The 24,488-nt window shown below is 32.3% G+C and overlaps 2 long non-coding RNA genes and 1 other non-coding gene across 4 annotated transcripts; 2 read left to right on the top strand and 1 right to left on the bottom strand.

Annotated features, from left to right (window-relative positions):
- Positions 1-4,492: 4,492 nt before the first annotated feature.
- Positions 4,493-11,002, bottom strand: LOC123662613. Of its 2 annotated transcripts, XR_006744522.1 has the most exons (5): positions 10,546-11,002; positions 10,089-10,279; positions 9,868-10,006; positions 9,541-9,642; positions 4,493-4,504 (listed from the first exon to the last, which is right to left on the bottom strand). It is a non-coding gene; the product is annotated as an uncharacterized LOC123662613 (long non-coding RNA). The 2 variants fall into 2 exon arrangements; XR_006744521.1 differs by lacking the exon at positions 10,546-11,002 and having other exon boundaries at positions 10,089-10,498.
- Positions 8,600-8,671, top strand: Trnae-uuc. The gene has a single exon. It is a non-coding gene; the product is annotated as a tRNA-Glu (tRNA).
- An 8,199-nt stretch (positions 11,003-19,201) lies between the features above and the next one.
- LOC123662614 lies at positions 19,202-20,109 on the top strand. Its single transcript, XR_006744523.1, has 3 exons — positions 19,202-19,556; positions 19,637-19,782; positions 19,940-20,109. It is a non-coding gene; the product is annotated as an uncharacterized LOC123662614 (long non-coding RNA).
- The last annotated feature ends 4,379 nt before the right edge of the window (positions 20,110-24,488 follow it).

Raw genomic sequence — 24,488 nt, 5'->3', positions numbered from 1 at the left:
CAAGGAGATTTTTGGATCGATTGTATTTTTAACCGACTTCAAAAAAAGGAGGAGGTTACTCAATTCGACCGTATATATTTTTTTTTTTTTTTTTTATGTATGTTCGGAGATAACTTCTTCGTTTATGAACCGATTTGGATAATTCTTTTTTTGTTGGAAAGGAGATATTCATAGTTTGGTACCATGATAAGGAAACCAGGATCTGATGATGGGATCCCAGAGAAATCGAGGGAAACTTTCAAAAATCGTAAGGGTGACTAGTAAATTTAATCATGTTTTCATTAAGTACTATAAAGCACTACTATTTAATAAAGGTCTGGAGTAGATCTGATGATGGAGAAGAAAGATAGTCGAGGGAACTCTTCAACAATTTATAGCAATTACCTGCTTTTTGAACTTAATTCGTTTCTATTGATGAGAACTTTGCACCTGTATGAGTTATAAGTGCCATAACAGTCTGATGATGGAGACAAAAGTTAGTCGAGGGAACTCTTTAACGATTTATAGCAATTACCTGCTGTTTGAACTTAATTCGTTTCTATTGATGAGAACTTTGCATATATATGAGTTATAAGTGCCATTTCAGTCTGATGATGGAGACGAAAGATAGTCGAGGGAACTTTTCAACAATTTATAGCAATCACCTGCTGTGTGATCATCTGTGTCGCAGGACCAGGTTTGATGATGGAGCCCATAAACACTCGAGGGAATTTCTCAACAATTTGCAGCAGTTACCTTTTGCTGTTTGACGACCGCTTTGATATAATGGTGCATGTGCCGTGTCGGCGGCGCCTAAACACCGACGGTCGCGGGTTCTCTTCCCACTCGAAGTGGATATTTATGTTTATACAAATATTTATTTTCGGTCTAGTTGTTAATCCTTGTGGTTCTCCCAACCTAGCCTCGGAGAACACGCTAGGCTGTCAGTCCCGGTTGTTATTACGTACACCTGATAGCGAACTTTACTCATAGTATGTCGACGCGTTAGCGCAGCGGTCACAGCACCGGCTGTTGCGCTGGCGTTAGTGGGTTCAATCCCCGCGCACGACAGACATTTGTATTGGCCATATAGATGTTTGTCATGATCTGGGTGTTTGTGCTTGTGTATTGTGTATGTTTCCGAACCCCCGACATAAGAGAAAAAGCATCCTTGTTAGGTCTACCCATCACTAAAAATTGTAAAATAAAATAATTTTTAACAAAAAAAAAACCGACTTCAAAAAGGAAACTAAAAAGTGAAAAATAAATTTACTTAGTACAAAGTGATTCGTATTTTGATTTAGTTAATCAGAAATGATTAAATAAATATTTTATAATTTTGAAGTTGGTGCCAAGTAAATACTACAACAACCTGGCTACAATAACAAATACAAACAACACACACACACAACAAACAAGTACAAAAAATATTATTAGTATATGTCAAAATAATAACAGAATAATAACAGTATTCAACCTAATAGTCAATGAAACAAATTATGAAAGAAAACTGAATACAACTTACGAGTAGATACTAGAGTAGTTATGGTTTTACTTGGCACCGACTTCAAAATTATAAAATATTTATTTAATCATTTCTGATTAACTAAATCAAAATACGAATCACTTTGTACTAAGTAAATTTATTTTTCACTTTTTAGTTTCCTTTTTGAAGTCGGTTTTTTTTTTGTTAAAAATTATTTTTTATGTATGGTCATCAACTCTTTATTGGGTGCGTTAATTTTGGTGATATTTTTTTTTAATTTAAAACTGGTGCTATTGTTTTTCGCCTGGTCAAATTTAAATTTGATTGTGATACTACGAATACTTTTTGAGCTATTTATACTACTATTATAAAGCTAAAGAGTTTATTTGTTTGTTTGTTTGCTTGAACGCGCTAGTCTTAGGAACTACTGGCTCGATTTGAGAAATTCTTTTAATGCTATATATCATCGCGCTAAGATTAATGGGAGCAGAGCACCAATGAAGAATGTTTCAAAATCGGAGGTTTTTTTCCTTCTCGAGCTTCCGCTGCGTGTTACAGTTAAAGTTTCGCAAGTTCTACGTAAACAAAGTTGCTGGTTAAAGTTAGCGTAACCCAAAGTAATTATTCTACACAGACAAAGTCGCGGGCAGAAGCTAGTGCCTAATAAATGCGTATTTTGCGATTATCTTTTCGATTATCAATGATGTAATACTTGTCCAATTTAAATTGAAGTCGGTGTTCCTTGCGAGAAAACACGTTTATTAAATTAAAATTGTATTTAATTTCAGAAACATATTCTAAAAAGCAATGTGTACTGTCTATTAGCAGACTGGAAGGCAGTTTTCACGGTCCATAGTCACAGCGCAGCGTAAAACGACTAACTAACACAAAATTCAATTATAACCTCTAATGCCTTCTAAATACACTCTAAAATCGTATACATGATATGCGATTAAGTGAGCAGACATGACACGCGATTTAATATGATCATATACATTTTCAGACATTTGACAACGCCATGTTAAATCATTGTATGCAATACTGGGTTGTAATTAATTGTTTTGGTGCATTATCCTTCTGTGATATGAGTTCAGTAATTTCAAAATTATATTGATTCAAATCGCAATATTTTGAATGAATATCTAATGCGTGTAGTGTACTTATTATGGTGATGTGAATCTTCTTCTCCTGTTCTTGTGTAGAGGTGTAAAAAATCTCATTGACGCTACGAATTGTGGGATTGGTTTTCGCGTAGGACAAATATTTCGCCCATGACTATTAAAAACGTCGGATGTGAAAAACAGCAACTTTACAGGAGAGTACAAAGTGTAAATTGCGTGTATCTTTTTACTTATTTTAAGCAGGATCATGAAATTTTAAAGTAATGCTGTACAGGCTATTTATGTTTAATATTATTACTAGCCGGTATTTAATGTGTAAATATGAGAAAATTCACTTGTTACATTTTTAACGGGTTAAAATTAATAGGTACTGATTTGTCAGAAGTACCACAACTAAATAATATATGCATAAAATAAAAAAAAATCTCTTCAGCTGATGATAGAGTTGTTTATTTGGGAACGTTTTATGAAATAAACAAAAAAAATGCAATTTCGCAGTTCCGACGATGTTAATAGTCACTAGTGATTTGCATGTGGATAAATAACATACCGGTTTGTATGTCTGATGTGCATCTTTGTAAACTCTTGATCATGGCTTAGAGAGCATAAAAGGAGGTCCGTACTGGTAGTTGTTATGGACATCTCATAGTAATCATAATATATGGTCATGATCAATTAATATCGATTAATTAATCTTGAAGATATTAAAAGAAATTTAGAGTACATTTTCCAATCGACAGTGAAGCCAAAACTGAATGATTTTGTTGTCTCTTTGGCTACTCTTCACGTCAAAACTTGTCATGGTTCGTTGCTATCATTTGCCAGCTTCGAGTAAGTAGTAAGTTACTTATTACACTGAAATTAAGTACTAGTAGTACTATAAGTACTAGTAGTACTATTTTTTAGGAGAGATAATGCAAGCTAAAATGTCTGATATCTAATACTATCTATAAAGACCTTTGTACGTCCGCTTGATAAATATTTTACCTTATGTGTCGAATTTTTCGTTAACCAAACGAAGCTGTTAGTTGTTGGTAACACTATCTTCGACGAAAGCGGAAATTAAGGACATTGACAAGTTCGATACAGAGCAGCGGCGTCTAGACTACATGTCTCATTAAATCTTATAGTGCAAATATGTTCGATAATATCTTAAGTAAAAAGTCACGTACAGATGAATTTGGTATTTTCTTTTATATTGGGGCCAAAAATCCAAATATATATTTTTTCTTTTTTATACAACTAGGTTGCTTAACAAGCGTACGACTAACCTCTTACATCGGTCACATGGTAAGCAATTACCGTAGCTTATAGAACCTGCAACACCAGAAGCACCGCAAGCATATTGTCGACTCTGCCCTCGAATCCCCCCAGGACCTCTGATCACCTTACTCACGACAGGTACACAACACTGTTTGAAAGAAGTATTATTTAGCTGTGATGTTACTATGACGACTTCCCCAGTCGGGCTGATCAAGAATTTGAGAAAGATATTTCCTGCTGTACATGCATTTTATTTATTTTTATTTTGTACTGAGTGATGAATATTATTTGCTATTTGGGAACCCTAAACAATGCACAAAGCGATTTCCACTCAGTCGTCAAGCGCGCAATATACAGCTGTATATAACTTACAAAAAAGATCAAAGTGAAGATATGTGACTATTATATTATTTACTTATCAAACATAGAAGAAATTTTCAAGTTGTTACGGAATCAACACTACAAAACGCCTTCGAGTGTAAATATGTCTGATGTAGGGTGACTATACTGGTCTATTTTACGAATGGGATATTTTATTTTATGCCACTGGAGTAAACAAAAGTGGTAAACAGTTTACAGTTGGTAGCTACCGTACCATATCATCAGATCAACTGCAATATGCACAAGAGTTTTGGCTACCTCACACAATATAGTTCTGTAAAAGTAAAGTTAATATAGGGTAAGGTAAATATATGGTTGTCTGGAAGAAATGGCTAATTAGTAGAGATGTGCCGACTACCACTTTGACCGACTAGCCGACTAGTCGACTAGTCGGCTGTAAAGAGGCCGACTAGTCGGGCGACTAGTCGGCTAGGCCGATCTCGGCTTTGGGGATTTCTGTACGACTACGTTCTCAGCTTGTTCGCGCGCTAGTTGCAACCGCCGCCTGCGAGCAGGTCGGAACCTGTTTATGCGTGTTTGTTTATGGATGTTTTTTGACGAAGTGAACAATGATTTTCGTAAAGTTAAGTGTAACCAATGTCAAACAATTATTTCTCGTGGTGGGCAAGGGTAAGCGGCAAACACTTAAAGCAGGCTAAGGCAGCTATTTTATATGTATAACCATATAAAATACCGACATCCAACGCTGGTACCTCAACTAGGTTCTATGATCAAAAGTTTAGGTACAGAGGATTCCTGCGAGTCGCAAACCCAAGCCAAAGAAATACCTACAACTACTGCATCAACTTCAATGTCATCGGAGGTTAGTTTGCCATAGAAAAGCCAACATACATACACTTTGGTCACTCTATTAGATCCTAGATACAAACAACAATTTTTTGAAACAGAGGATCTCTTGACTATTCGATCTCATTTTTTATTAGAAGCTTTGAAAATTAGCATGAGTGATGACGAGAGTGATAGTAGCAAAGATGATCCACAAGGCACCTCCATCGATGAAGACAATACAGAATCAAAGACACATAAGAATTTTTGGCAATGCTATCAAAACTTTGCATTAAGAAAGATACAGGATATTCAAGATGATAATAAGTCAAGAGCAGCCCTTGAGCTGCAGTCCTACTGTGCGTTACCTGTGATAAAGCGTAATAATGACCCATTTCTGTGGTGGAGCCGCCATCAGTCTAAGTATCCTGAAATGTCGCGAATCGCCAAAGTATACCTTTGCTGTCCTGCAAGTTCGGTTTACAGTGAGAAGCTGTTCTCAGTAGTTGGAAACATATACGAAACAAAAAGAAATCGATTGCTGCCAGAAAGGGCAGAAGCTTTAGTCTTCTTACATCATAATCTACCATTAATTCAAAACTATAAGTAAAGAGATTTTGCTATTTTTTATTATAAAATTATGACATTTTGATTTGGGTTGTGTCCGGTTAATCATATAAGTTCCTATGTTTCTTTTTTATTTTCTTGAAACAGTTCGTGTTTAAAATATTGAATGTTTATTTTTTAATTTGTTGGTAATTAAAAAATACCTACTTTTTTATTTGATTAAGAATTAATAAATGTTTATTTAAGTTAAGAAGATATTATTTTGTTTGTTAATTAATACCAATTTTAAGAAGGTACCAATTTTGTTTTGTTGATGTTATAGATATGTATGTCTTCTTTTTAAGCCAGTATTTTGTAGAAAATTATTACTGAAGAAAAGACTGGTTTGCTTTACTTGTCGAAATGTGTAAGATTGATTATAAAATCCAAATAATAATGAATAATCAAGGTTTTATTTCATTTCAGTTCCCCTGATATAGTACATATTAATAAGAAATACATACAAAGTAAAAAGCCGACTAGTCGGCGTTTTTTGCCGACTAGCCGCCGACTACTCACCGACTACAAAAGTGGCCGAATAGTCGGCTTAATCGACTAGTCGGCGACTAGTCGGCACATCTATACTAATTAGTCATAAGTCCGCTCATTGTACTTTACAGTCTGTATTAATAAATAAATAAATAATTACCAAGTCGAATTATTGATTGCTTGTTTTCACTATAAATTATAATTTAAACTCAGATTAAATATAAATAAATAAGTATTTTATAACAAACACACGGTCGTCTGTTTCTATTGTAAGCAATTTAATGCTTGTTACAGGTAATAGCTGACTGTTATAGCTAAATTTTTATTTTGATAAATATACATAAGTAATACATATATAAATATATAAATACAAATATCTCGTTTATATAATATATACTCGTTTTTTTATTACATTCAATTAGGCGGGAATCGAACCCGTAACCTGCACAACAAAAAGCAGTGCCACTACAAACTGCACCAACGGGCTAGTCAAATGTTAATGTTATGTCAGTATGTTAATATTTTTGCTAAATACAAAAGACGTCCAGTAATCACCACGCTATGACTAAAATGTTGAATGATTTCGACTATCCCGTACCACCGACACGTAATTAAAATACTACACTAAAAATTAAATATTCATATTTATTATAGTTTTGTTCAAAACATCTAGAAATAATACCTTATTAGATATGGTTACCTAGTTTTAGAAAAAGTGTTCAATTCTGGTATTACTTGTAGGTGGAAAAAAAATATGTGTCAGCTCCGACGCACGACCGGAGTTACGAGTTTACGGTACTCCTTCAGATCGACTGTCTAAATAGGCATAAAAAAGCTTACTAATCTAAGAAAAAGATTAATACCCTATCAAATGGTAAATAAACGAATTAAATAACGCCATCTATCGGTCAACGGCGTTATTAGAAAACGTCGAAGTTAGTCATGGCGTTACGAGAAACCTAACGAGGTCATTCGATGATTTTTTACTCCTGATGTTTGTCATTCGTTCAGTAAATTTTACTCTTCATATTTTTTCATACCGGGGGCCTTATATGAAAATCGATTCAATGGAGTAAACTCCCATAAAATACTATTATAGTAATTCTTTTTCATAATGCATATTCACTCTACATCGTCTCCGGTGACTTCCCGAGCTCTCAAGTTACTATGCAACATGACGTGCTCGAGAATCTTCCGCTCTCCACCTCAAGGAAATATTGCCTTTAAATTCAAACACATACAAACCATTATTGAATAGCAATAAATCATATGCTTAGTAGTGATTATAAAGTAACAATTTACTATGGAGGAAAACATGTAACCATCAACCGATACTTGAATTATTTTGTTAATTATATTTATTGATGTAAAACTTCTTCACGCACGCTTGACTTGAGGAGTAAGCTGGTGAATGCGTGACGAGAGCGTTACGAAAAGTGTGATCGGACGAGGGGAACGGAAGTTGAGAGGGACATATAAGTTAGTGAAGATAGAAAAAGAGAGAGTTACGTTTCGTAAGTTTTACTTCAATCGTGTGGTCTAAAGCACACTCGTTTTTCTATTGATTAGGACGTCAACGTAATACACTAAGAATACTTACATTTTATAATCGTCATTATATAATTGTGTTTGCAGGCAAACGAAAAAAAAACCGACTTCAATTACATCACAAGTAATACAATGTAGGCAGACGAAAAATAGTCAAGTAAATACGCATTATCAAAGATTACTCCAAAAGTTGTAATCAGATCTCTATGAAATTTAAATGTGACCACATGATAAACATCCACATCATAACATGATAAACACATAATTTCTCTGGGATCCCATCATCAGATTCTGGTTTCCTTATCATGGTACCACACTTAGGATATTTTCTTTTCAACAAAAAAAAGAATTATCTAAATTGATTTCATTTAATCGATTACGGTCAAATTGAGTAACCTTCTCCTTTTTTGATGGCGGTTTAAAATATTACAAAGTATATCACAATTACCGAGCAACTTACCATGCAAGTTCAAAAAAAAAAACAATAAACAATAGAACTTAAGAAAACTTAAAAAAAAAATATTACATTAGCAAAAAATTGTGTCAGGAATTGGAACTTTATGTTGATTTGAGATATTCATGCAAAATATTAAAAATTGATTGATATATTAAACGTACCGCTTATTATATCAATCAATTTTATATAAATACAAGTGATTTCTGTCCATCCATATTTTTTACACGATAAGCAATCACCAACATATTATATACCAAATCTTTCTCCTAAACACGCTGCCTCTTATGGTATAAGTATTATTCCGATCGGTTCAGCAGTTTTCGCAGTGTAACCGGACAAAAAAACCGGATCTCCATTAATTAGTAAAGGCAGATAGAATATTATAAACCTGAATACATTAAAGTATGAAATGAATTAAAAATATAGTAAGAATGAAAAAATGTATTACATCTTATAGTATTTCATTTCGTCAACCTCAGTATCTCCCGTATGGTCTAGTGGCTAGGATACCTGGCTTTCACCCAGGAGGCTCGGGTTCGATTCCCGGTACGGGAAAGGCATTTTTATTTTTTTTATTTTTTAAAAGTTTTATAACACGTTATTATTATTTTAAAAAGAAAAAAATATTATTATATTTTTTCGAATTAATATAACGCGTTTTTCTGTCTGATACTGTTATACTTCGGATAGTTTTAATAGCAGACGATGAAACAGGACCTCTTAATGTAATATTAAAATAAATATAAATATCTATAGCTGTGCTCTGCGTTACTTTAAATATAATATAGCCTATAGTCTTCCATGCGAAATGGACTATCGATCACAAAAAAAGAAAATCAATTCGAGTCACTAGATCGATCGAGTCATTTAAACAAACCAACAAAAAAGGTCTTCACTTTTATAATATAAAAGTATAGATAAATCATGATTACCTACTGACCGAGTCCAACAATATCATATGTGATGTTTTATAGCCTACAATTTTCTACATTGAACAGGCGTGTTTACATCAACACATCTTTAACTTTATAGAAAATATAATATATTTAAACTACAAGAAGTATAGAATAAACTTGTCTTAATTTACATAACAAGGTCATTGGTGAATGCCTTAAATGAGAAAATGACGTCAGAATGATTAAATTAATGCAATGACGTGACCGCTAAGAATAGAATTAAAACCATTGGTTAGGTTATTATCGTATTGTTATTATGGCTTTGGTGTATTTATAAATTATTTAAAGACAGAAAAAAAATTTGGAATTCCATAAATACTACAGAAAGTGAAGATTGAGATTTTTTTTATGAAAACTAAAAATACAAATAGTTTAGTGCAATTATCAGCACGAAACGAAAAACAATGAAAAAACTTGCATAATTTTTGTTTTACTGTAAAAGAAATGGTACAAAGACAATAAAACAACTTTATTTTGTAATGTTTTATTGAATGTTTTTGTCTGATTCATCCTTTTGCTTATTCTTTGTTATCTTCTGTTTTTGCTTGTATCAAGGCATATACAAATAATCTAAAACATAGATATTAATAATAAAATAAATGAGTAAACATAGATAAAATGTATATATATATATATATATATATATATATATATATATATATATATATTATTTAATACTTACAATTAATAGGTAAAATAAAAATTAATAATAATAATAAAAGGTTCATATTTAAATCGTAATAATAAATACTATTTAAATATGACCTAGATAAAATTAAAAACAATCATGCTTACCTAAGAACTTATACTTAAGATATTTAGATATTATTGATTTTTTTTAAGATTTTTTATTCATATAAGTATATATAAAGACACTTAGAAGTCTGCGTCTTTCTTACTTGCTTTAGTTTATATGATACATATATCTTTTATGCTGAAACATACAAATAAAAAATTAATAAATAATTAAAAATATTTAAAAACACAGAATTAAAAATAATAAAAATTAATCTAACCTTATTATTCCTAATTTTTTTTGCTTACACATGGGAAATCTTCAAAAAGATGCCCGGCTCTTGGGGTAGAACCGGATATTGTGGGATTCTTTCCCATTAAAACCCCTGTGATATTATTTCTGCTTATTTTATGTGATATATTATGTATATTTGACAATATACATCTGACAAGTCTCATCTAAATGAGTTCACTATAATCACACATAAGAATAAAAATAGTTATAAGAAAGATAATTAAAAGACTCTTAGTGTGTCTTAACTAATTAAAATCTTCAAAAATACATTTTAAAGAAAATGCAACTTAGTGACGTTTGCATTTGTAATGCTATAAATATATATTACGTTATATTTTATTATTTTATAAACATATGTATCAGGAAATCGTAACATACATGATACCTACTATATTGGTAAATATTTACTAGATAAAATAAAAATAATATAAATAAATACAAACATATTTAAACATGCCTTATGCCGTTGATAGTCATATCATCCATTCAAACTGAATTTGGCCTTCTGTCTTCTTGAATCACAATGCCTCGCACCAACACAGTTTCCTCTGTGGCATTTTCTTCTCTATTTCTTTGACATCGACCAGGTCTTCTTTTGTCTTCTGGACAGTGGCCGCAGCATGGTCTAGAAGCTTCACCAAACCAACGTCTTTCAAAGTTTTCAAATCTTCCCCATGGTCTCCAATAAAGGTGCCCGAAAAACTCTCCGTGTTGACCATGGTAGCTGTGTACGTGATGGTGTCTGTGGTGGCCACATGGTCCGTGTCCATGACCACTAAATCTGTGACCTTTATGGCCATGGCGGCTATAATCTCTATGATGTCCTCGATGTCCACGACAATGTGGCCTGACATGTGGTCCAGACTGCGGTGGATCACATGGGCTATGTTGATTTCTGCCAGGATTATGGCATGATTTCTGTCTGGAGTCACAGCGGCTTCTACCTCTACTTCTACCTCTACTTTGACTCCGACTTTGACTTCGACTTCGACTTCTACTGCAATGACGCATTTTCGTGCTTATTTTTCTAGTTCAATACTATGAGTCTTGATACACGAAGAACTGGGTTTCAAGTGACGTGCATTGTCTGAAGGTTGGTCTTTTATATGGCGTCGATTTCACAACGTTTTGAAAAGGCTTCATTCAATTATAGTAGAATTGATGGTGAAATTTAGCACAATATTTCTGATGTCATTTCAAAAATAATTATGAAAAACATTTTTAAAATCATTGAATTGTTCTAATTCAAGTTTTCATGGATAGTTATAAAATGAAAATTTCAAAAACAATGATTGTTAGAATTTTTGTCTGTTTATATGTGCGTTTGTGCACGCTAATCTCAGAAATGGCTTATCCGATTTTGATGTAGTTTCTAATATATTGTGGCAAGCTTCACTTAAGATTTAATGTTTATTTCATGTCAGTCGGTAAAAAAATAAAAAAGTTATGCAAATTTAAAAAAATCATGTTTTACATGTTAATACTCCAACGACGGTGTTTATAATCCAAAATAAACCAAAATATATATCCAAAAAATGCTGTCCAAAGTCATTATTCTACCCAGACGAAGTCGCGGGCACAGTATTGTATAAATAAGCTAATTATTCAGTTAAAAATCTTATTAGTGTTAAAGATTATGTGTGTGTGGGTTTAGTGGCGCTGTACTTAAATGCGAGGTATGACTAAATTTCAATTGATTGATAATTTTTTTTAAGGAGTAACTGCGTAATTTCTTATCTATTATTCTCTGCAGAATTTTTATTCTGAAGCAGCGATAGCTTATGTTGAAGACTCTATTATATTAATTATAATTTGTAAAATGTCGAATCAAAAGCGGTAATGAAGCTTTTTTGAACATAATTTTTTGGAGTTTCGATTTGATAATCTTTTATAGAAATCAACAAACTATTATACAACTCATCATCGTAACCCTTTTTTATATAAATAGCATCTGTAAAAATAAATAAAATTGGAGTATCTGTTTGTAATATTAAAATAACCGCTTTTTACTAAATACATGTGGTTGTATACACGGTACATATACCAAAAAACATTTTTTACGATTATTGTCAGTCTGAATGTGTCTGTCTATCTGTTCCAGTTAATCTCTGAAACGGCTGGACCGATTTTGACAGGACTTTCACTGGAATGATGTATGAATGATGTATGATAAGGAGTAACTTAGGCTACTTTTATTCTAGAAATTTATTTATTTTGTAACTCTGCGAACTGAACAACAACTTTTTGTTGAATTCCACGCGGACGAAGTCGCGAGCACAGCTAGTAAGTAATAATTGTGTCAATGTTATTGCAAAACATTGTGCAGTTATGAGTCATGATATAATTTCACAATATTATGAAATAGTAAAAGAAAAATATAGCAAAAAATAAGGAAAAGTATAAATCGACACATAAAAAAATTAACAATAATAAAAGATCGGTAATAATTATAGAAAAAAAATAATAATAATACAATGATTTGAATAGTTCAAGAAAACCAAATTAAAAATTATATCTGAACACATAATATCTTGAGAGGATAATAACGGCAATTGTGTTTGCTCTCAAACGACTTTAATAATCCGACTTTAATTACATCGACAAGTAATACAACGTAAGTAGACGAAACAAATTAACAAACGCACTAATCGTCACTACGATTTTCGAGGGTTCCCTCCAATTTCTCTGGGGTTCCATCATGAGATACTGGTTTCCTTACCATGCTTCTACCCTTGGGATATCTCCTTACCAACAATAATTTTAAACGCGTTTCTAAATAACAATTGCACAACTGATAATATTGCCAATAAATTTGCAGACACTTTTGCCAATAGTGTAAATAACATTGTTCCAAAGTGTAATATTAGATTACTAGATAAAAAATCGTATGTCTTTTCTAAAAATGTATGCCATAGATACCAAAAAGTAGCAGCTGAATCAGTTATGAAAGAAATAAAATCATTAAACAACCACAAAGCACCAGGTATAGATAAAATCAGAGCACAAGATCTAAAAATTATAAACGCTGAAATTGCAGAACTGCTGTCACATTTTATTAACACAACTGTCAAACAAGGTATCTATCCTCATGAACTAAAAACTGGAATAGTAAGGCCTATACACAAAAAAGGAAGCCAGGGTATCTATGACAACTATCGCCCAATTACTATACTTTCTACAATAGATAAAATAGTTGAAAAAGTTATTTCAAAACAAATTCACTCCTTCTATAAAGATCACGATATAATAACAAATAAACAATTTGGATTTCAATCAGGGAAGAGCTCAACCAAATTACTCTCAAATTTTACGGATAATATTTATAAATACCTCAACGCTAAAAAACATGTTCTGGTAGTATTTATCGACTATAGTAAAGCCTTCGACACGCTTAAACATGACATTCTTATCGAGAAACTTAACGACTGTGGTATACAGGGCCCCTTAAACAATTGGTGTCGAGACTATCTTAATAATAGATCATATGTAGTGAAGATTGGCAATGTTACCAGCAAAAACGTGCGAGTACTAGACGGAACAGCGTAGGGATCCGTACTTGGCCCATTACATTATATAACCTATGTAAATGATGTCGTCAACCTAATATCTAACTGTGAAATTTACCAGTTTGCTGACGACACCTGTCTCATAGCAGCAAATAGTGATCTCGATGCAGCTCTGAGAGACTTACAAACAGATTTCACCTTGTTGTTAAAGTGGTCTCATGATGTAGGACTTGTTCTAAATGCCGATAAAACGAAACTAATGTACATCAGTTCTACCCAAAATAGGAAATCACTTAATAATTTAAAATTAATAGCGCACAGTCACCAATGTCTACATGCTAATCTTCACAATTGTTCTTGTAAGGCGGTTGAAATAGTCACTAAACAAAAATATCTAGGACTTATAATTGACGATCGACTAAAATGGACTGAACATATTAATCACGTATGTGATAAGTTGCGTACTATATTGGCTAAAATAACTTTAATTAAAAGAAAAATCGCATATAAAATTCTATTAAACCTATATAAAGCTTTAGGCGAAACAACTATATTTTCCGGTCTGAGTAGCTATGGTAGAACATGTAAATCAAACCTCGATACAATATATAATTTGCAAATAAGAATTATGAAAGCTATAATACCTAAAAAAATTAAAACCTATCACGAAAACGATTATCACGAGCTCTTTTATTATTGTAACATAATACCAATACATGATCAGGTTAAATACATATTACTGCTCGAGCAGTTTCATAATGGTGAACACCAACACGTCATTATGCGTACCTACCAAACACGTAGTGCGTCTCAAGTTGAATTAAAAGTGCCGAGTTACAATAATCTATATGGCAAACAACTACTACAATATCAAATACCAAAATTAATAAACGCCCTACCAGCTTCACTAAAAAATGAAATTACAAAAACAAATATAAAATATAAATTAAAACAATATTTCTTATCATTAATAAAAAATAAACATTAAATAATATCATCAAAGTATTTCACCCCGTGTGTATCCTGCTACTGCGACTGTATTATTTTGTGACTGATTAATTGTAAAACTTGGAGGGTAGATGTGTAAAAATGTTGATCGTGTGTTACTGTTAAGTTGTTATAATTATGCTACGACTTATTTTTTTTGATATTGTGAGCGTACGATGTCGAATGCCGGTGTGCGGATAAATCAACGATGATTTATGTCACACCGTTAAATGCTAACTCTTTATTTTTGTAAGATTCTTTGTATTTTAAATAAAATAAAAAAAATAAAAAAAAAAAACAAAAAAAGAATTATAAAAATCGGTTCACAAACGACGAAGTTATCCCCGAACAATCATAATATATACATATATATATTTGAAGTCGGTTAAAGTAATAAGATGTAGGTATATTATAAGACGTTAGCGCGTTTCAATTTGAAGTTGTTTACATGTGTCGGTGTTTGTAAAATGCGGTTTCTAGAAGTCTAGCTACGTTTGATAATACAGATAATGAAAGTATCTAGTCCGATAGTGTAAAAAGTTATACATATATATTACTACATATAGGTAGTAAAAAACGAAGTCGCTTTCCGCTCTCTGTATGCTTAGATCTTTAAAACTACGCACCGGATTTTGATGCGGTTTTCTTTAATAAATAGAGTGATTCGAGGGAGAGGTTTATATGTATAATACATGCATAGTGTAGTAGAGGAACAGTGATAGTTTTAGAGGTTTCTAATGTGATGTCGTAAATAAACACATTTTTGCGCATATATTATATTTATTTTATATTATCAGCATTGCAACCAAGGGAAGCCGGGTGGGTCCCTAGTATATATATAATTTTATATACAATGTTATTGCGAAATATTGTGCAATTATGAGTCATATAGAATAGAATAGAATAGAATGTCAGTCATGAGTCATGAAATTATTTCAAAATGTTATGCAATGTTAAAAATAAAAACCAGATAATAACGTAACAATATGAATAGACACAAAAAATACTACACCAATTTGAATAGTTAAAGAATGACAAATTAAAATTTGCATCTGAATACATATCATTTGAAGTTCGATTTCTAGAACTCTGAAGTTACGTTCGATAGTAGATATAAAGATACTAGCTGACCCCGCAAATGTTGTTTTGCCATATTTGTTATAAACCCGCTTAATCCCTCTTATTACTTAGGGGTATAAAAAATGGATGTTGGTCGATTCTCAGACGTACCCGATATGCACACAAAATTTCATAAAAATCTGTCTAGCCATTTCTGAGGAGTATTGTAACTAACATTGTGACACTAGAATTTTATATATGTATAAGACGAGCGGACCCCGCAAATGTTGATTTGCCATATATGTTATAAACTCCCTTAATCCCCCCTTATAACTTAGGGGTATAAAAATGATATTGGCCAGACCTATCCGATATGCACACAAAATTTCATGAAAATCTGTCTAGCCGTTTCGGAGAAGTATTGTAACTAACATTGTGACACGAGAATTTTATATATAAGATATATCTTTATATATACACTAGCCTACTACTTTCTTGATATATACTATCAAATTAAACTTTTAAATAAATAAATAATTGGAACGTAAACCAGAAATTGATATACTTATCTACATATATGGGCTTACTAGCCCGTTGGCGCAGTTTTTATTGACCCTGCTTTCTACTACGAGGGTTGTGGGTTCGAGTCTGGGTGTAATATACATTTATATATGTATTATCGATAAGAATGTTTATCGAAAAAAAAATTGTAGCTATACCAGTCTGCTGTTACCAATAACACAAGCATTAAGTTGCTTACTATAGGAACAGACGATCGTGTGTGTATTGTGTAGATATTTATTTATTTATTTATATATAAAAATTTCGTGTCACGATGTATGTGGGTGATAAACTCCGAAACTACTAAACCAATTTTTATCCAATTTTGTAAACATCCGTAATTTGGTCCAACTTGGGAGATAGGGTAGTTTTATCTCAATTGGACCTGGAAGGTGGCGCTGCTATCGGTGTATGTAAGCAATCAAATTTGGTAGCTGTTTTCTAGGCAGAACAACATCTGCTGGGTCAAACAATACATATACTTATAACTGATTTGATTTCATACTAGCTGTGCCCGCGAGTATGTGAGCAATAACTTTTTGTTAAATTCCACATGGAAGAAGTCGCGGGATCGCTAGTAAAATAAATTTCTGGTAAAAATAGGCAGCCGTTTTAGAGATTAGCCAAAACAAACAGACAGACAGACAAAAATTGTAAAAAAAAAATGTTATTTTGGTATATGTGCCATATATAAATCAATATATGCATTTAGTAAAAAGTGGCTATTTTAATATTACAAACAGACATTCCAATTTTATTTATTTGTATAGATTATAATTGACAACATTATAGAAACTTATGAAGAATTAATTATAAGCAATCCCTTAACGGTCACCAACCCACCTGCTCAGCGTGGTGACTATGGGCAACGCACATGGGTTCACGCCATTTTTTGCGCTAACTTGTGGAGGCATATGTCCAGCAGTGGACTGCAATAGGCTGAAATGATGATGATGATGAATCACTTAATAACGTACTCGTATTTATCATCCATGTGTACATTTACTACAGTAATCATAGCAATGTTATGAAGTCGATAAGATAAGAATGTTTATTTATTTTATATTAAAACTAGCTGTACCCGTGACTTCGTATGCGTGGAATTTGTTACTCCTTACTACATCAGCCATTTACCAGTGAAAGTCCCACCAAAATCGGTCCTGCCGTTTCGGAGGTTAGCCGGAACAAAGAGACAGACAGAAAGACAAAAATTGTAAAGAATGTTATTTTTGTAAATGTACCGTGTATATTATGCATGTGGTAAAAAGCTGTTATTTTAATATAACAAACAGACACTCCAATTTTATTTATTTGTATACATGCTATTTATATTTAAAAAAATGTTTAGTTGTATAATGATGATGATGATGAGTTGTATAATATTTTGTTGATTTCTGTAAAAGATTATTAAATCGAAACTCAAAAAAATTATGTTTAAAAATGCTTAAATAGCGCTTTTGATTTGATATTTTACAAATTATAATTAATATAATAATATAGTCTCCAACAAATAATTATTAATGCAAAGCTATCACTACTTCGGAATGAAAATTCTGCAGAGAAGAATCGATAAGAAATTACGCAGTTACTCCTTAAATATATGATATCAATGAATTGAAATTTAGTCATCCCTCGCATTAAGTAAAGCACCACTAAACCCATAGACACATAATCTTTACCACTAGTAAAATCTGGAACCAAATAATTAGCTTATTTATTAAATACTGTGCCCGCGACTTCGTCTGGGTAGAATAGTGATTGGGTTTTAACATGTTCAACATGATTTTTTTAATTTGCATAACTTTTTTATTTTTTAACCGATTTACATGAAATAAACATTAAATGTTAAGTGAAGCTTGCCACAATATATTAGACGCACAGATAAACAGATAAAAATTCTAAAAATCATTGTTTTGGGTGTTATTTGCGTTGATAAAGGTCCCAAAAATTTTCATTCTCATATATCTTCCATGTACAGACAGCGATCCGTTACATTTTTATTATAATTATGTATTGATGTTCATTTCTTATTATCTATAAGCTTGTAATTTATTTTCAGCATATTTACAAATGCCGTATCCTAAAAGGAAATTTTCATTTTATAAGTATCCGAAAAAACTTGAAGTAGAACAATTCGATGATTTTAAAAATATTTTTCATAATTATTTTTGAAATTACATCAGAAATATTGTGCTAAATTTCACCATCGATTCTACTATAACTGAATGAAGCTTTTTCAAAACGTTGTGAAATCGACGCCATATAAAAGACCAACCCACAGACAATGCACGTCACTTGAAAACCAGTTCTTCGTGTATCAAGACTCATAGTATTAAACTAGAAAAATAAGCACGAAAATGCGTCGTTGCAGTAGAAGTCACAGTCGAAGTCAAAGTCGGAGTCAAAGTAGAGGCAGAAGTAGAGGTAGAAGCCGCTGTGACTCCAGACAGAAATCATGCCATAATCCTGGCAGAAATCAACATAGCCCATGTGATCCACCGCAATCTGGACCACATGTCAGGCCACATTGTCGTGGATATCGAGGACATCATAGAGATTATAGCCACCATGGCCATAAAGGTCACAGATTTAGTGGTCATGGACACGGACCATGTGGCCACCACAGACACCATCACGTACACAGCCACCATGGTCAACACGGAGAGTTTTTCGGGCATCTTTATTGGAGACCATGGGGAAGATTTGAAAACTTTGAAAGACATGGGTTTGGTGAAGCTTCTAGACCATGCTGCGGCCACTGTCCAGAAGACAAAAGAAGACCTGGTCGATGTCAAGGAAATAGAAAAGAAAATGCCGCAGAGGAAACTGTGTTGATTCGAGGCATTGTGATTCAAGAAGACAGAAGGCCAAATTCAGTCTGAATGGATGATATGACTATCAACGGCATAAGGCATGTTTAAATATGTTTGTATTTATTTATATTATTTATATTTTATCTAGTATATATTTATCATTTTAGTGGCATTTATATTGCTGATAAATATATTTATAAAATAATGAAATATAACGTAATATATATTTATATATAAATGCAAACGTCATTAAGTTGCATTTTCTTTTAGATGTATTTTGGAAGATTTTAATTAGTTAAGACACACTAAGTTTCTTTTAATTTTCTTTTCTTATAACTATTTTTATTCTTATGTGTGGTTGTAGTGCACTCATTTAGATGAGACTTGTCAGATGTATATTGACAAATATACATAATATATCACTTAAAATAAGCAGGAATAATATCACAGGGGTTTTAGTGGGTAAGAATCCCACAATATCCGGTTCTACTTCAAGAGCCGGGCAACTTTTTTGGAGATTTCTTTAAGGTTAGATTAATTTTTATTATTTTTAATTCTATGTTTTTAAATATTTTTAATTAGTTATTAATTTTTTATCTGTGTTTCAGCATAAAAAAATCTATTTATCATATAAACTAAAGCAAGTAAGAAAGACGCAGACTTCTAAGTGTCTTTATATATACTTATATGAATAAAAAATCAAAAAAAAAAAAAAAATCATTAATATCTAAATATCTTAAGTATAAGTTCTTAGGTAAGCATGATTGTTTTTGACTTTATTTAGTTCATTTAAATAGTATTTATTATTACGATTTAAATATGAACCTTTTGTTATTATTATTAATTTCTATTTAATTGTAAGTATTATCTATGTTTATTAATTTGTTTTATAATTAATATCTATGTTTTAGATTATATGTATATGCCTTGATATAAGCAAAAACAGAAGAATACGAAGATAAGCAAAAGGATGAATCAGACATAAAAACATTCAATAAAACATTGATTATGAATTAAGAACAATATTGTGAAAATAATAATAGTATTTATATAAATAAAAAATTAAAATGTAAGTACAAAATAATGTTTTTTTATTATCATTATTTCTTTGTACCATTTCTTTTATAGTAAAAAAAATATTCATCATCATCATCATCATTTCAGCCTATTGCAGTCCACTGCTGGACATAGGCCTCCACAAGTTCGTGCCAAATATGCCAAATATTATAAAAAAAATATTAAACCCTTTTTTAAAGTACGTTTACGATAGTTGTCAACAAAAATAACTTTAACTAACCTGTACCAATATAATAAAGCGGAAAGATTTAATTTTCGTTTCTTTGTTTGGTTGTAATGGAAAAAAATACCGGTTCGATATTTAAAAAATCTTTGATCATGTGTCACACGTTATCAATGAGTGACATAGATTATGTTTTAATAAAAAAAAAAAACGAACATTTCAAAAACGTTTAGTCCTCGCGAGTGAAACTGCGGCGCATATTATTAATAAAACCACATACATAATAAAATATAATAATAAAATCACCATAATTGATTTTAATAAAATACAGTCTATTTTTAAATGACCTTTATTTTTTAGCGGTCAATATCTTATTTAAATCAATAAATGTGACATTGAAATAAGAGCACAGAAATTTAATTTTATATTTTATTCTCGCTTTTTTTAATGGATATATTTTATTATATAAGAATTTTGTCAGCTGTGTTAAGTAAATTAATAAAATATATATTTAGTCTTGCAAAATTATTTCAACAAGTAATTATCATTTAAATAAAAGCAACAGAGACAGTTTTATCCTCGCTGTTATATTTTTTTCTATTTATATTTTACTTAATAGTTACACAACCCACTTTTATATTCGTTACGTTAAACATTTCGCATCGTAACTCTGCGTGTTGGTAACAGATAACTCGTGTAAACAGGATATATGGTGGGACACACTGTTTTATAAAGCGTCTAACAAATGAAAACAAATTATTAAGGGGTAACCTTTAAAAATAAATGTAAAATAAAATAGTGTAGTAGAAGACCGCTCTGGTGTAATGGCGTGTGTGCCGTATCGGCGGCGCCTAAACACCAACGGTCACGAGTTCGATTTCCGCTCGGAGTGGATATTTATGTTTATACAAATATTTATTTCTGGTATGGTTGTTAGTCCTTGTCTGTCTCCCACCATGTCTCGGAGAGCACGTTAAGCTGTCGCTCCCGGTTGTTATCACGTACACCTGATAGCGATCGTTACTCATAGTAGGCAATATATCCGCCAACCAGCAGTAGAGCAGCGTGGCAGATTAATTCTTATTATGTTTCTTATTCTTCTCTCCAAAGACACCGGGATAAATGCCGAAAAAGTTGTTTCGTTATAAAAGCATACATGTGTTAAATATGACTCTGTTATAAAGTATTTAGGATATGTAATATATCCCGAAGCTAGCCGCTAGCGCCGTGTGTCTAATATTTTACCAGCCAGCACCTATAAGGCTGAGTTCATTATCATAATAAACAGTCAACAATCGTTCCGCATAATTACTCGAAATATTTAAAGCAACATTATAATAAAGTTCATCGCGTACAGCTTACATACATTACATAACAAGGCCTTAAGCAAGCTTACGGCACACCTGGTGGTAAGCGATTATTGTAGCTTATATGCGCTTGCAACAGCAGAAACATAGCAAGCGTGTTGCAGAATCTAGCTCCCAATCCCACCAGTAGGTCTGGTCACCTAACTCACCACAGGAAAACAACACTGCTTGAAAGCAGTATTATTTAGCTGCGGTTTTCTTTAAGATCCGGTGATTCCGCAGTCAGGCTGTTCCAGATTTTGAGCAGGACATTTCCTCCTGTACCATACCTCAGTTACATACAATGATTTCATTGACATTCGACATATATAAAAAATCCGAATTAATTTCTTTTACCGAATGTTATAATTCCTATTTTTCCAAAATTGAATTTGTTTTTATTATAATTTTCGGCCTGTGTCTTCCACCACATTGATGTACCACATTATATATTGTATGTGCTGATAGAACTGAGCTGATAATCTCTAAAGTTCCCACTTTTGGGCAAAAGGCCCTTTCTCATATATTTCTTGCAAGAAAGATCCTTCTTGCGAGACATATCAAGTCTCGGTAAGGCCAGATTTTCGTCTGGAATCTCACGAATTGGGTCTCTGGGTCTAGAACAAAATATTTCAAAATTTAAGCTTGATGAAATGACGAAAGTCAGTTAGAATTTGTTGTAAAGGCGTAGTCTAACTGGTATCTGCCAAAGCAACTATGAGCTAAGCTTCATATTTGGCCATTGATACTACCGGTTTTGGGAGCATGCGCTGAGAAACTTCTAGATTTTATGAAATGACGAAGGTTTGGCCCTCGCGGGCTTTTGCTTTATAAATACAGGAGTTAACATATCCATTCCAAGGAGAATCGAATATTTGACAATCGTTTGTGGTATCTTCTTCTATACTACACCAGTATCTTGCATAAAAATGATCAAATTAAAAATTACGCTTCAGCCTGTAATATCCCACTACTGGGCATAGGCCTCTTTCCCCATGTAGGAGAAGGATCAGAGCTTAATCTACCACGCTGCTCCAATGCGGGTTGGCGGATATATTCCCTACTATGAGTAACGATCGCTATCAGGTGTACATGATAACAACCGGGACCGACGGTTTAACGTGCTCTCCAAGGCACGGTGGGGAGACCCACAAGGACTCCACAAATACCCAGACCACGGCAAACACCTATATGGCCAATACAAATGTTTGTCATGTGCAGGGATCGAACCCGCAACCGCCAGCGAAACAGGTACAATCCATGGCATCCATGGTAACCGTTGCGCCAACGCGGTGTCAACACGGCGGCGTAATTAAAAATTAAATAGAGGCAATTTTGCATTTAAGCGTTTAGGCGATCTTCTGTACGAAACAGCCATTTTATCAGTTGCGACTCAATTCTAAATCAAATTTCAATGAAAGGGGTCACATTCCGAAATACTGCCATTAAAATAATAAAACCGTGTGGTGGCGTGGGACACCAGATAGGAACGAAGTTCCTTATTGTAAAATATTAATTTCAAGTTCTATTCGAGGTATAACGATAATTATTCGGGTATAATAAATATATAAAACTACTTTGCAAAATTATCTTAAAACCTTTATTTTATTTAATGAATTATAGAAATATATAATAATTATCGAATGATATAATAATAATAACAGTCATCAGCAGATGTAAACTATGTAAGTATTTGTGTCTCGTTGGTGCAAATATGTCCTGGAGAGGTGGCCGTGTTGACGAACGCAGTGTAGGACGTCCTCCGACCCGCTGGACCGACGATCTACGTAGCATCGCCTAATCGATCTAGAGGATATTCTTATAGATTATTTATAGAAGATTTTTTATTTTATTTATTTAGATTTTTTATATTATGTTATGGACCATCTAGAAATGCTGCTTGAGTTCATTAAAATCTTAAAATTAAACAGGCACTAAATATAAAAGTTAGTACAAAAAAAATCGCTCCACACACGACACACACACACACACACACACACACTGACACACACAAACATCCATACACACAATCACAAACATAGATACGAACACACACACACACACACACACACACATACATACCACTGTGTGATACTTCTGTTAGTTTGTCCTTGGTATTCAAATATTAAATGGAATCGCTGACATTTATCTCACGAGTATTCCTAATTCAGAATTCCAATTAAATATGTATACGTAACAAAGATTTACAAGTAAATATTTCTTTTTGTATTGTTATTTTGTGTATTTTCTCTCCTGAGCTAGTTCGATAGATACGAATAAATAAACCATTTTAAAAGTTAACCTATATATTTGAATATTTATTATATATACGATGACGCAATCGTAGGATATTCGTTAAAACGATACCCTCATTTCTCTGTACATTACCTAACGACCTTGTAAATACCGTTCCCGTAGGATTATATTTGAATACTGAGTCTGCTGTAGTCTGGTCTAAGATGTGTTTGTAGAGCGTTTTAATATTGTTTTACTGTATAATATATAGTATACAAGGCACTACTATAATGTACACATTTAAATTTTTCGAGTAATTAAAATTTAGATTTGAATGAGTATCGAAATCGACTTTTTTGGTTTTTTTTTTTCATTTTCTGTGATACCTAAATTATTTTACAATATTTTTCGTTGTATTGTACATTTTTATACCATCAAAAAGTGTTATGGAGATTCCAAGAAATAAATAAAATACATTGTATTATATGGGATATAAAAAGTTAAATTTTCACAAAATTATGTGAATATATATTTTGATAGGAGGTAGAAATTAAAATCAAAAAAATCATTTTATTTAATTTTTCGCATACATTTTGAAATTATGTGATAAAATGCAATTGCAAAAATTGTAAATCTGCT

The sequence above is a fragment of the Melitaea cinxia genome, chromosome 19 (genome assembly GCF_905220565.1).
Source record: "Melitaea cinxia chromosome 19, ilMelCinx1.1, whole genome shotgun sequence".
Taxonomy (NCBI): domain Eukaryota; kingdom Metazoa; phylum Arthropoda; class Insecta; order Lepidoptera; family Nymphalidae; genus Melitaea; species Melitaea cinxia.
This window is presented reverse-complemented; position numbering and strand designations above follow the sequence as displayed.